Here is a 12,116-nt window from a genome sequence, read left to right as displayed (position 1 = left end):
TACAACTTTTCTTAAACACTCTGCAATGTCATTCCGACAGCGCTAGTGAAAAAACCCACTATGCCAAAACACACCCCAAAATGTTAGACTCTTCAGATGACTGGCTTGGCATCCAATCTTGAAAGTTTTCTTATTTGTGTAGGATAGGATGACCGAGCAGTCTCTCGTGAAGGCGTGGATTTAAATCCCACTTTTGAATACTCATATTTAAGTAAACTATGTAAGACAATACAGATTCCTCTGCTTACTTGAGTGAATGTTATAGAGAATGGAACTCCACTAAACTACTGCTGGGTACCTCCCAGGGTAGTTTTTCTGTATTTTCAGGTTAAAGCAAGAACAAGGGTTCTTCAGGACCTCTTTGTTACAGCACTGTTAATCATAAACCAATAACTACATGATGGAAATGGACAAGAAACAGTTCTAATCTTTCTATTTTAAATTCCCAAAAACTGGACCCTTAACATGACGGTTTTTTCTTCCATTTCTGAAAGGCTTAGCTTTTCTATAAGTCAGGATGGCCGAGCGGTCTAAGGCGCTGCGTTCAGGTCGCAGTCTCCCCTGGAGGCGTGGGTTCAAATCCCACTTCTGACAATACAACTTTTCTTAAACACACTGCAATGTCATTCCGACAGCGCTAGTGAAAAAACCCACTATGCCAAAACACACCCCAAAATGTTAGACTCTTCAGATGACTGGCTTGGCATCCAATCTTGAAAGTTTTCTTATTTGTGTAGGATAGGATGACCGAGCAGTCTCTCGTGAAGGCGTGGATTTAAATCCCACTTTTGAATACTCATATTTAAGTAAACTATGTAAGACAATACCGATTCCTCTGCTTACTTGAGTGAATGTTATAGAGAATGGAACTCCACTAAACTACTGCTGGGTACCTCCCAGGGTAGTTTTTCTGTATTTTCAGGTTAAAGCAAGAACAAGGGTTCTTCAGGACCTCTTTTTTACAGCACTGTTAATCATAAACCAATAACTACATGATGGAAATGGACAAGAAACAGTACTAATCTTTCTATTTTCTATTTCATATTTAAGTAACTATGTAAGACAATACAGATTCCTCTGCTTACTTGAGTGAATGTTATAGAGAATGGAACTCCACTAAACTACTGCTGGGTACCTCCCAGGGTAGTTTTTCTGTATTTTCAGGTTAAAGCAAGAACAAGGGTTCTTCAGGACCTCTTTTTTACAGCATTAATCATAAACCAATAACTACATGATGGAAATGGACAAGAAACAGTACTAATCTTTCTATTTTCTATTTCATATTTAAGTAACTATGTAAGACAATACAGATTCCTCTGCTTACTTGAGTGAATGTTATAGAGAATGGAACTCCACTAAACTACTGCTGGGTACCTCCCAGGGTAGTTTTTCTGTATTTTCAGGTTAAAGCAAGAACAAGGGTTCTTCAGGACCTCTTTGTTACAGCACTGTTAATCATAAACCAATAACTACATGATGGAAATGGACAAGAAACAGTTCTAATCTTTCTATTTTAAATTCCCAAAAACTGGACCCTTAACATGACGGTTTTTTCTTCCATATCTGAAAGGCTTGGCTTTTCTATAAGTCAGGATGGCCGAGCGGTCTAAGGTGCTGCGTTAAGGTCACAGCCTCCCCTGGAGGCGTGGGTTCAAATCCCACTTCTGACAATACAACTTTTCTTAAACACACTGCAATGTCATTCCGACAGCGCTAGTGAAAAAACCCACTATGCCAAAACACACCCCAAAATGTTAGACTCTTCAGATGACTGGCTTGGCATCCAATCTTGAAAGTTTTCTTATTTGTGTAGGATAGGATGACCGAGCAGTCTCTCGTGAAGGCGTGGATTTAAATCCCACTTTTGAATACTCATATTTAAGTAAACTATGTAAGACAATACCGATTCCTCTGCTTACTTGAGTGAATGTTATAGAGAATGGAACTCCACTAAACTACTGCTGGGTACCTCCCAGGGTAGTTTTTCTGTATTTTCAGGTTAAAGCAAGAACAAGGGTTCTTCAGGACCTCTTTTTTACAGCACTGTTAATCATAAACCAATAACTACATGATGGAAATGGACAAGAAACAGTACTAATCTTTCTATTTTCTATTTCATATTTAAGTAACTATGTAAGACAATACAGATTCCTCTGCTTACTTGAGTGAATGTTATAGAGAATGGAACTCCACTAAACTACTGCTGGGTACCTCCCAGGGTAGTTTTTCTGTATTTTCAGGTTAAAGCAAGAACAAGGGTTCTTCAGGACCTCTTTTTTACAGCATTAATCATAAACCAATAACTACATGATGGAAATGGACAAGAAACAGTACTAATCTTTCTATTTTCTATTTCATATTTAAGTAACTATGTAAGACAATACAGATTCCTCTGCTTACTTGAGTGAATGTTATAGAGAATGGAACTCCACTAAACTACTGCTGGGTACCTCCCAGGGTAGTTTTTCTGTATTTTCAGGTTAAAGCAAGAACAAGGGTTCTTCAGGACCTCTTTGTTACAGCACTGTTAATCATAAACCAATAACTACATGATGGAAATGGACAAGAAACAGTTCTAATCTTTCTATTTTAAATTCCCAAAAACTGGACCCTTAACATGACGGTTTTTTCTTCCATATCTGAAAGGCTTGGCTTTTCTATAAGTCAGGATGGCCGAGCGGTCTAAGGCGCTGCGTTAAGGTCACAGCCTCCCCTGGAGGCGTGGGTTCAAATCCCACTTCTGACAATACAACTTTTCTTAAACACTCTGCAATGTCATTCCGACAGCGCTAGTGAAAAAACCCACTATGCCAAAACACACCCCAAAATGTTAGACTCTTCAGATGACTGGCTTGGCATCCAATCTTGAAAGTTTTCTTATTTGTGTAGGATAGGATGACCGAGCAGTCTCTCGTGAAGGCGTGGATTTAAATCCCACTTTTGAATACTCATATTTAAGTAAACTATGTAAGACAATACCGATTCCTCTGCTTACTTGAGTGAATGTTATAGAGAATGGAACTCCACTAAACTACTGCTGGGTACCTCCCAGGGTAGTTTTTCTGTATTTTCAGGTTAAAGCAAGAACAAGGGTTCTTCAGGACCTCTTTTTTACAGCACTGTTAATCATAAACCAATAACTACATGATGGAAATGGACAAGAAACAGTACTAATCTTTCTATTTTCTATTTCATATTTAAGTAACTATGTAAGACAATACAGATTCCTCTGCTTACTTGAGTGAATGTTATAGAGAATGGAACTCCACTAAACTACTGCTGGGTACCTCCCAGGGTAGTTTTTCTGTATTTTCAGGTTAAAGCAAGAACAAGGGTTCTTCAGGACCTCTTTTTTACAGCATTAATCATAAACCAATAACTACATGATGGAAATGGACAAGAAACAGTACTAATCTTTCTATTTTCTATTTCATATTTAAGTAACTATGTAAGACAATACAGATTCCTCTGCTTACTTGAGTGAATGTTATAGAGAATGGAACTCCACTAAACTACTGCTGGGTACCTCCCAGGGTAGTTTTTCTGTATTTTCAGGTTAAAGCAAGAACAAGGGTTCTTCAGGACCTCTTTGTTACAGCACTGTTAATCATAAACCAATAACTACATGATGGAAATGGACAAGAAACAGTTCTAATCTTTCTATTTTAAATTCCCAAAAACTGGACCCTTAACATGACGGTTTTTTCTTCCATATCTGAAAGGCTTGGCTTTTCTATAAGTCAGGATGGCCGAGCGGTCTAAGGTGCTGCGTTAAGGTCACAGCCTCCCCTGGAGGCGTGGGTTCAAATCCCACTTCTGACAATACAACTTTTCTTAAACACTCTGCAATGTCATTCCGACAGCGCTAGTGAAAAAACCCACTATGCCAAAACACACCCCAAAATGTTAGACTCTTCAGATGACTGGCTTGGCATCCAATCTTGAAAGTTTTCTTATTTGTGTAGGATAGGATGACCGAGCAGTCTCTCGTGAAGGCGTGGATTTAAATCCCACTTTTGAATACTCATATTTAAGTAAACTATGTAAGACAATACAGATTCCTCAGCTTACTTGAGTGAATGTTATAGAGAATGGAACTCCACTAAACTACTGCTGGGTACCTCCCAGGGTAGTTTTTCTGTATTTTCAGGTTAAAGCAAGAACAAGGGTTCTTCAGGACCTCTTTGTTACAGCACTGTTAATCATAAACCAATAACTACATGATGGAAATGGACAAGAAACAGTTCTAATCTTTCTATTTTAAATTCCCAAAAACTGGACCCTTAACATGACGGTTTTTTCTTCCATATCTGAAAGGCTTGGCTTTTCTATAAGTCAGGATGGCCGAGCGGTCTAAGGTGCTGCGTTAAGGTCACAGCCTCCCCTGGAGGCGTGGGTTCAAATCCCACTTCTGACAATACAACTTTTCTTAAACACTCTGCAATGTCATTCCGACAGCGCTAGTGAAAAAACCCACTATGCCAAAACACACCCCAAAATGTTAGACTCTTCAGATGACTGGCTTGGCATCCAATCTTGAAAGTTTTCTTATTTGTGTAGGATAGGATGACCGAGCAGTCTCTCGTGAAGGCGTGGATTTAAATCCCACTTTTGAATACTCATATTTAAGTAAACTATGTAAGACAATACAGATTCCTCTGCTTACTTGAGTGAATGTTATAGAGAATGGAACTCCACTAAACTACTGCTGGGTACCTCCCAGGGTAGTTTTTCTGTATTTTCAGGTTAAAGCAAGAACAAGGGTTCTTCAGGACCTCTTTGTTACAGCACTGTTAATCATAAACCAATAACTACATGATGGAAATGGACAAGAAACAGTTCTAATCTTTCTATATTAAATTCCCAAAAACTGGACCCTTAACATGACGGTTTTTTCTTCCATATCTGAAAGGCTTGGCTTTTCTATAAGTCAGGATGGCCGAGCGGTCTAAGGCGCTGCGTTAAGGTCGCAGTCTCCCCTGGAGGCGTGGGTTCAAATCCCACTTCTGACAATACAACTTTTATTAAACACACTGCAATGTCATTCCGACAGCGCTAGTGAAAAAACCCACTATGCCAAAACACACCCCAAAATGTTAGACTCTTCAGATGACTGGCTTGGCATCCAATCTTGAAAGTTTTCTTATTTGTGTAGGATAGGATGACCGAGCAGTCTCTCGTGAAGGCGTGGATTTAAATCCCACTTTTGAATACTCATATTTAAGTAAACTATGTAAGACAATACCGATTCCTCTGCTTACTTGAGTGAATGTTATAGAGAATGGAACTCCACTAAACTACTGCTGGGTACCTCCCAGGGTAGTTTTTCTGTATTTTCAGGTTAAAGCAAGAACAAGGGTTCTTCAGGACCTCTTTTTTACAGCACTGTTAATCATAAACCAATAACTACATGATGGAAATGGACAAGAAACAGTACTAATCTTTCTATTTTCTATTTCATATTTAAGTAACTATGTAAGACAATACAGATTCCTCTGCTTACTTGAGTGAATGTTATAGAGAATGGAACTCCACTAAACTACTGCTGGGTACCTCCCAGGGTAGTTTTTCTGTATTTTCAGGTTAAAGCAAGAACAAGGGTTCTTCAGGACCTCTTTTTTACAGCATTAATCATAAACCAATAACTACATGATGGAAATGGACAAGAAACAGTACTAATCTTTCTATTTTCTATTTCATATTTAAAGGGAACCTGTCACCAGCATTTGACCTATTAAACCAGCACTACCGAGTGGTAGTGGGTGAAAAATAATTTCTATATAACCTATAATTGTCTTCTTAGTCGGCTCTGTAGCTTTACTATTCAGCTTTTTAGTGTTCCACACTGTATGCAAATGAGCATAAAAGAGTCAGATCTTCATTTGAAAAGAGTCAGATCTTCGTTTGAAAAGAGTCAAATCTTCATTCCTCAAGTCTTTCCGAGTTTTTCCCGCCTCCTTACTTTTGATGGACAGCTCCTCGCCTTTACCCAGCACACAAAATACTGCGCCTGTGCATTGATGTCCTCTTCTGGTGTGTGCGCACAACGGGACACCGGATTATTACGATAAAAGGCGCAAAATGTTTGCAGGCCGTTATTTACAGTCTGAGGAGGAGTTTAGGAGAGGGGATAATGGCAATGAACTTTTGATAGCAGCGGCTAGTGAGGGAGAAGTAAAGCTCAATAGGTGAAATTCTGGTGACAGGTTCCCTTTAAGTAACTATGTAAGACAATACAGATTCCTCTGCTTACTTGAGTGAATGTTATAGAGAATGGAACTCCACTAAACTACTGCTGGGTACCTCCCAGGGTAGTTTTTCTGTATTTTCAGGTTAAAGCAAGAACAAGGGTTCTTCAGGACCTCTTTGTTACAGCACTGTTAATCATAAACCAATAACTACATGATGGAAATGGACAAGAAACAGTTCTAATCTTTCTATTTTAAATTCCCAAAAACTGGACCCTTAACATGACGGTTTTTTCTTCCATATCTGAAAGGCTTGGCTTGGCTTTTCTATAAGTCAGGATGGCCGAGCGGTTTAAGGCGCTGCGTTAAGGTCACAGCCTCCCCTGGAGGCGTGGGTTCAAATCCCACTTCTGACAATACAACTTTTCTTAAACACTCTGCAATGTCATTCCGACAGCGCTAGTGAAAAAACCCACTATGCCAAAACACACCCCAAAATGTTAGACTCTTCAGATGACTGGCTTGGCATCCAATCTTGAAAGTTTTCTTATTTGTGTAGGATAGGATGACCGAGCAGTCTCTCGTGAAGGCGTGGATTTAAATCCCACTTTTGAATACTCATATTTAAGTAAACTATGTAAGACAATACAGATTCCTCTGCTTACTTGAGTGAATGTTATAGAGAATGGAACTCCACTAAACTACTGCTGGGTACCTCCCAGGGTAGTTTTTCTGTATTTTCAGGTTAAAGCAAGAACAAGGGTTCTTCAGGACCTCTTTGTTACAGCACTGTTAATCATAAACCAATAACTACATGATGGAAATGGACAAGAAACAGTTCTAATCTTTCTATTTTAAATTCCCAAAAACTGGACCCTTAACATGACGGGTTTTTCTTCCATTTCTGAAAGGCTTGGCTTTTCTATAAGTCAGGATGGCCGAGCGGTCTAAGGCGCTGCGTTCAGGTCGCAGTCTCCCCTGGAGGCGTGGGTTCAAATCCCACTTCTGACAATACAACTTTTCTTAAACACACTGCAATGTCATTCCGACAGCGCTAGTGAAAAAACCCACTATGCCAAAGCACACCCCAAAATGTTAGACTCTTCAGATGACTGGCTTGGCATCCAATCTTGAAAGTTTTCTTATTTGTGTAGGATAGGATGACCGAGCAGTCTCTCGTGAAGGCGTGGATTTAAATCCCACTTTTGAATACTCATATTTAAGTAAACTATGTAAGACAATACAGATTCCTCTGCTTACTTGAGTGAATGTTATAGAGAATGGAACTCCACTAAACTACTGCTGGGTACCTCCCAGGGTAGTTTTTCTGTATTTTCAGGTTAAAGCAAGAACAAGGGTTCTTCAGGACCTCTTTTTTACAGCACTGTTAATCATAAACCAATAACTACATGATGGAAATGGACAAGAAACAGTACTAATCTTTCTATTTTCTATTTCATATTTAAGTAACTATGTAAGACAATACAGATTCCTCTGCTTACTTGAGTGAATGTTATAGAGAATGGAACTCCACTAAACTACTGCTGGGTACCTCCCAGGGTAGTTTTTCTGTATTTTCAGGTTAAAGCAAGAACAAGGGTTCTTCAGGACCTCTTTTTTACAGCATTAATCATAAACCAATAACTACATGATGGAAATGGACAAGAAACAGTACTAATCTTTCTATTTTCTATTTCATATTTAAGTAACTATGTAAGACAATACAGATTCCTCTGCTTACTTGAGTGAATGTTATAGAGAATGGAACTCCACTAAACTACTGCTGGGTACCTCCCAGGGTAGTTTTTCTGTATTTTCAGGTTAAAGCAAGAACAAGGGTTCTTCAGGACCTCTTTGTTACAGCACTGTTAATCATAAACCAATAACTACATGATGGAAATGGACAAGAAACAGTTCTAATCTTTCTATTTTAAATTCCCAAAAACTGGACCCTTAACATGACGGTTTTTTCTTCCATATCTGAAAGGCTTGGCTTTTCTATAAGTCAGGATGGCCGAGCGGTCTAAGGCGCTGCGTTAAGGTCACAGCCTCCCCTGGAGGCGTGGGTTCAAATCCCACTTCTGACAATACAACTTTTCTTAAACACTCTGCAATGTCATTCCGACAGCGCTAGTGAAAAAACCCACTATGCCAAAACACACCCCAAAATGTTAGACTCTTCAGATGACTGGCTTGGCATCCAATCTTGAAAGTTTTCTTATTTGTGTAGGATAGGATGACCGAGCAGTCTCTCGTGAAGGCGTGGATTTAAATCCCACTTTTGAATACTCATATTTAAGTAAACTATGTAAGACAATACAGATTCCTCTGCTTACTTGAGTGAATGTTATAGAGAATGGAACTCCACTAAACTACTGCTGGGTACCTCCCAGGGTAGTTTTTCTGTATTTTCAGGTTAAAGCAAGAACAAGGGTTCTTCAGGACCTCTTTGTTACAGCACTGTTAATCATAAACCAATAACTACATGATGGAAATGGACAAGAAACAGTTCTAATCTTTCTATTTTAAATTCCCAAAAACTGGACCCTTAACATGACGGGTTTTTCTTCCATTTCTGAAAGGCTTGGCTTTTCTATAAGTCAGGATGGCCGAGCGGTCTAAGGCGCTGCGTTCAGGTCGCAGTCTCCCCTGGAGGCGTGGGTTCAAATCCCACTTCTGACAATACAACTTTTCTTAAACACACTGCAATGTCATTCCGACAGCGCTAGTGAAAAAACCCACTATGCCAAAGCACACCCCAAAATGTTAGACTCTTCAGATGACTGGCTTGGCATCCAATCTTGAAAGTTTTCTTATTTGTGTAGGATAGGATGACCGAGCAGTCTCTCGTGAAGGCGTGGATTTAAATCCCACTTTTGAATACTCATATTTAAGTAAACTATGTAAGACAATACAGATTCCTCTGCTTACTTGAGTGAATGTTATAGAGAATGGAACTCCACTAAACTACTGCTGGGTACCTCCCAGGGTAGTTTTTCTGTATTTTCAGGTTAAAGCAAGAACAAGGGTTCTTCAGGACCTCTTTGTTACAGCACTGTTAATCATAAACCAATAACTACATGATGGAAATGGACAAGAAACAGTTCTAATCTTTCTATTTTAAATTCCCAAAAACTGGACCCTTAACATGACGGGTTTTTCTTCCATTTCTGAAAGGCTTGGCTTTTCTATAAGTCAGGATGGCCGAGCGGTCTAAGGCGCTGCGTTCAGGTCGCAGTCTCCCCTGGAGGCGTGGGTTCAAATCCCACTTCTGACAATACAACTTTTCTTAAACACACTGCAATGTCATTCCGACAGCGCTAGTGAAAAAACCCACTATGCCAAAGCACACCCCAAAATGTTAGACTCTTCAGATGACTGGCTTGGCATCCAATCTTGAAAGTTTTCTTATTTGTGTAGGATAGGATGACCGAGCAGTCTCTCGTGAAGGCGTGGATTTAAATCCCACTTTTGAATACTCATATTTAAGTAAACTATGTAAGACAATACAGATTCCTCTGCTTACTTGAGTGAATGTTATAGAGAATGGAACTCCACTAAACTACTGCTGGGTACCTCCCAGGGTAGTTTTTCTGTATTTTCAGGTTAAAGCAAGAACAAGGGTTCTTCAGGACCTCTTTTTTACAGCACTGTTAATCATAAACCAATAACTACATGATGGAAATGGACAAGAAACAGTACTAATCTTTCTATTTTCTATTTCATATTTAAGTAACTATGTAAGACAATACAGATTCCTCTGCTTACTTGAGTGAATGTTATAGAGAATGGAACTCCACTAAACTACTGCTGGGTACCTCCCAGGGTAGTTTTTCTGTATTTTCAGGTTAAAGCAAGAACAAGGGTTCTTCAGGACCTCTTTTTTACAGCATTAATCATAAACCAATAACTACATGATGGAAATGGACAAGAAACAGTACTAATCTTTCTATTTTCTATTTCATATTTAAGTAACTATGTAAGACAATACAGATTCCTCTGCTTACTTGAGTGAATGTTATAGAGAATGGAACTCCACTAAACTACTGCTGGGTACCTCCCAGGGTAGTTTTTCTGTATTTTCAGGTTAAAGCAAGAACAAGGGTTCTTCAGGACCTCTTTGTTACAGCACTGTTAATCATAAACCAATAACTACATGATGGAAATGGACAAGAAACAGTTCTAATCTTTCTATTTTAAATTCCCAAAAACTGGACCCTTAACATGACGGTTTTTTCTTCCATATCTGAAAGGCTTGGCTTTTCTATAAGTCAGGATGGCCGAGCGGTCTAAGGCACTGCGTTAAGGTCGCAGTCTCCCCTGGAGGCGTGGGTTCAAATCCCACTTCTGACAATACAACTTTTCTTAAACACTCTGCAATGTCATTCCGACAGCGCTAGTGAAAAAACCCACTATGCCAAAACACACCCCAAAATGTTAGACTCTTCAGATGACTGGCTTGGCATCCAATCTTGAAAGTTTTCTTATTTGTGTAGGATAGGATGACCGAGCAGTCTCTCGTGAAGGCGTGGATTTAAATCCCACTTTTGAATACTCATATTTAAGTAAACTATGTAAGACAATACAGATTCCTCTGCTTACTTGAGTGAATGTTATAGAGAATGGAACTCCACTAAACTACTGCTGGGTACCTCCCAGGGTAGTTTTTCTGTATTTTCAGGTTAAAGCAAGAACAAGGGTTCTTCAGGACCTCTTTGTTACAGCACTGTTAATCATAAACCAATAACTACATGATGGAAATGGACAAGAAACAGTTCTAATCTTTCTATTTTAAATTCCCAAAAACTGGACCCTTAACATGACGGTTTTTTCTTCCATTTCTGAAAGGCTTGGCTTTTCTATAAGTCAGGATGGCCGAGCGGTCTAAGGCGCTGCGTTCAGGTCGCAGTCTCCCCTGGAGGCGTGGGTTCAAATCCCACTTCTGACAATACAACTTTTCTTAAACACACTGCAATGTCATTCCGACAGCGCTAGTGAAAAAACCCACTATGCCAAAACACACCCCAAAATGTTAGACTCTTCAGATGACTGGCTTGGCATCCAATCTTGAAAGTTTTCTTATTTGTGTAGGATAGGATGACCGAGCAGTCTCTCGTGAAGGCGTGGATTTAAATCCCACTTTTGAATACTCATATTTAAGTAAACTATGTAAGACAATACCGATTCCTCTGCTTACTTGAGTGAATGTTATAGAGAATGGAACTCCACTAAACTACTGCTGGGTACCTCCCAGGGTAGTTTTTCTGTATTTTCAGGTTAAAGCAAGAACAAGGGTTCTTCAGGACCTCTTTGTTACAGCACTGTTAATCATAAACCAATAACTACATGATGGAAATGGACAAGAAACAGTTCTAATCTTTCTATTTTAAATTCCCAAAAACTGGACCCTTAACATGACGGTTTTTTCTTCCATTTCTGAAAGGCTTGGCTTTTCTATAAGTCAGGATGGCCGAGCGGTCTAAGGCGCTGCGTTCAGGTCGCAGTCTCCCCTGGAGGCGTGGGTTCAAATCCCACTTCTGACAATACAACTTTTATTAAACACACTGCAATGTCATTCCGACAGCGCTAGTGAAAAAACCCACTATGCCAAAACACACCCCAAAATGTTAGACTCTTCAGATGACTGGCTTGGCATCCAATCTTGAAAGTTTTCTTATTTGTGTAGGATAGGATGACCGAGCAGTCTCTCGTGAAGGCGTGGATTTAAATCCCACTTTTGAATACTCATATTTAAGTAAACTATGTAAGACAATACAGATTCCTCTGCTTACTTGAGTGAATGTTATAGAGAATGGAACTCCACTAAACTACTGCTGGGTACCTCCCAGGGTAGTTTTTCTGTATTTTCAGGTTAAAGCAAGAACAAGGGTTCTTCAGGACCTCTTTGTTACAGCACTGTTAATCATA

The 12,116-nt window shown here is 39.4% G+C and overlaps 8 non-coding genes across 8 annotated transcripts; all 8 read left to right on the top strand.

The window, feature by feature from the left end:
• Nucleotides 1-511: 511 nt before the first annotated feature.
• On the top strand, nt 512-594 carry TRNAL-CAG (transfer RNA leucine (anticodon CAG)). The gene has a single exon. It is a non-coding gene; the product is annotated as a tRNA-Leu (tRNA).
• A 4,335-nt stretch (nt 595-4,929) lies between these two features.
• TRNAL-AAG (transfer RNA leucine (anticodon AAG)) lies at nt 4,930-5,012 on the top strand. Its single transcript has one exon. It is a non-coding gene; the product is annotated as a tRNA-Leu (tRNA).
• Nucleotides 5,013-7,116: 2,104 nt separating this feature from the next.
• TRNAL-CAG (transfer RNA leucine (anticodon CAG)) lies at nt 7,117-7,199 on the top strand. Its single transcript has one exon. It is a non-coding gene; the product is annotated as a tRNA-Leu (tRNA).
• Nucleotides 7,200-8,787: 1,588 nt separating this feature from the next.
• TRNAL-CAG (transfer RNA leucine (anticodon CAG)) lies at nt 8,788-8,870 on the top strand. Its single transcript has one exon. It is a non-coding gene; the product is annotated as a tRNA-Leu (tRNA).
• Nucleotides 8,871-9,382: 512 nt separating this feature from the next.
• On the top strand, nt 9,383-9,465 carry TRNAL-CAG (transfer RNA leucine (anticodon CAG)). The gene has a single exon. It is a non-coding gene; the product is annotated as a tRNA-Leu (tRNA).
• Nucleotides 9,466-10,458: 993 nt separating this feature from the next.
• On the top strand, nt 10,459-10,541 carry TRNAL-AAG (transfer RNA leucine (anticodon AAG)). Its single transcript has one exon. It is a non-coding gene; the product is annotated as a tRNA-Leu (tRNA).
• A 512-nt stretch (nt 10,542-11,053) lies between these two features.
• Nucleotides 11,054-11,136, top strand: TRNAL-CAG (transfer RNA leucine (anticodon CAG)). Its single transcript has one exon. It is a non-coding gene; the product is annotated as a tRNA-Leu (tRNA).
• Nucleotides 11,137-11,648: 512 nt separating this feature from the next.
• TRNAL-CAG (transfer RNA leucine (anticodon CAG)) lies at nt 11,649-11,731 on the top strand. The gene has a single exon. It is a non-coding gene; the product is annotated as a tRNA-Leu (tRNA).
• The last annotated feature ends 385 nt before the right edge of the window (nt 11,732-12,116 follow it).

The sequence above is a fragment of the Rhinoderma darwinii genome, chromosome 3 (assembly GCF_050947455.1).
Source record: "Rhinoderma darwinii isolate aRhiDar2 chromosome 3, aRhiDar2.hap1, whole genome shotgun sequence".
In the NCBI taxonomy this organism is placed as follows: Eukaryota; Metazoa; Chordata; class Amphibia; order Anura; family Rhinodermatidae; genus Rhinoderma; species Rhinoderma darwinii.
This window is presented reverse-complemented; position numbering and strand designations above follow the sequence as displayed.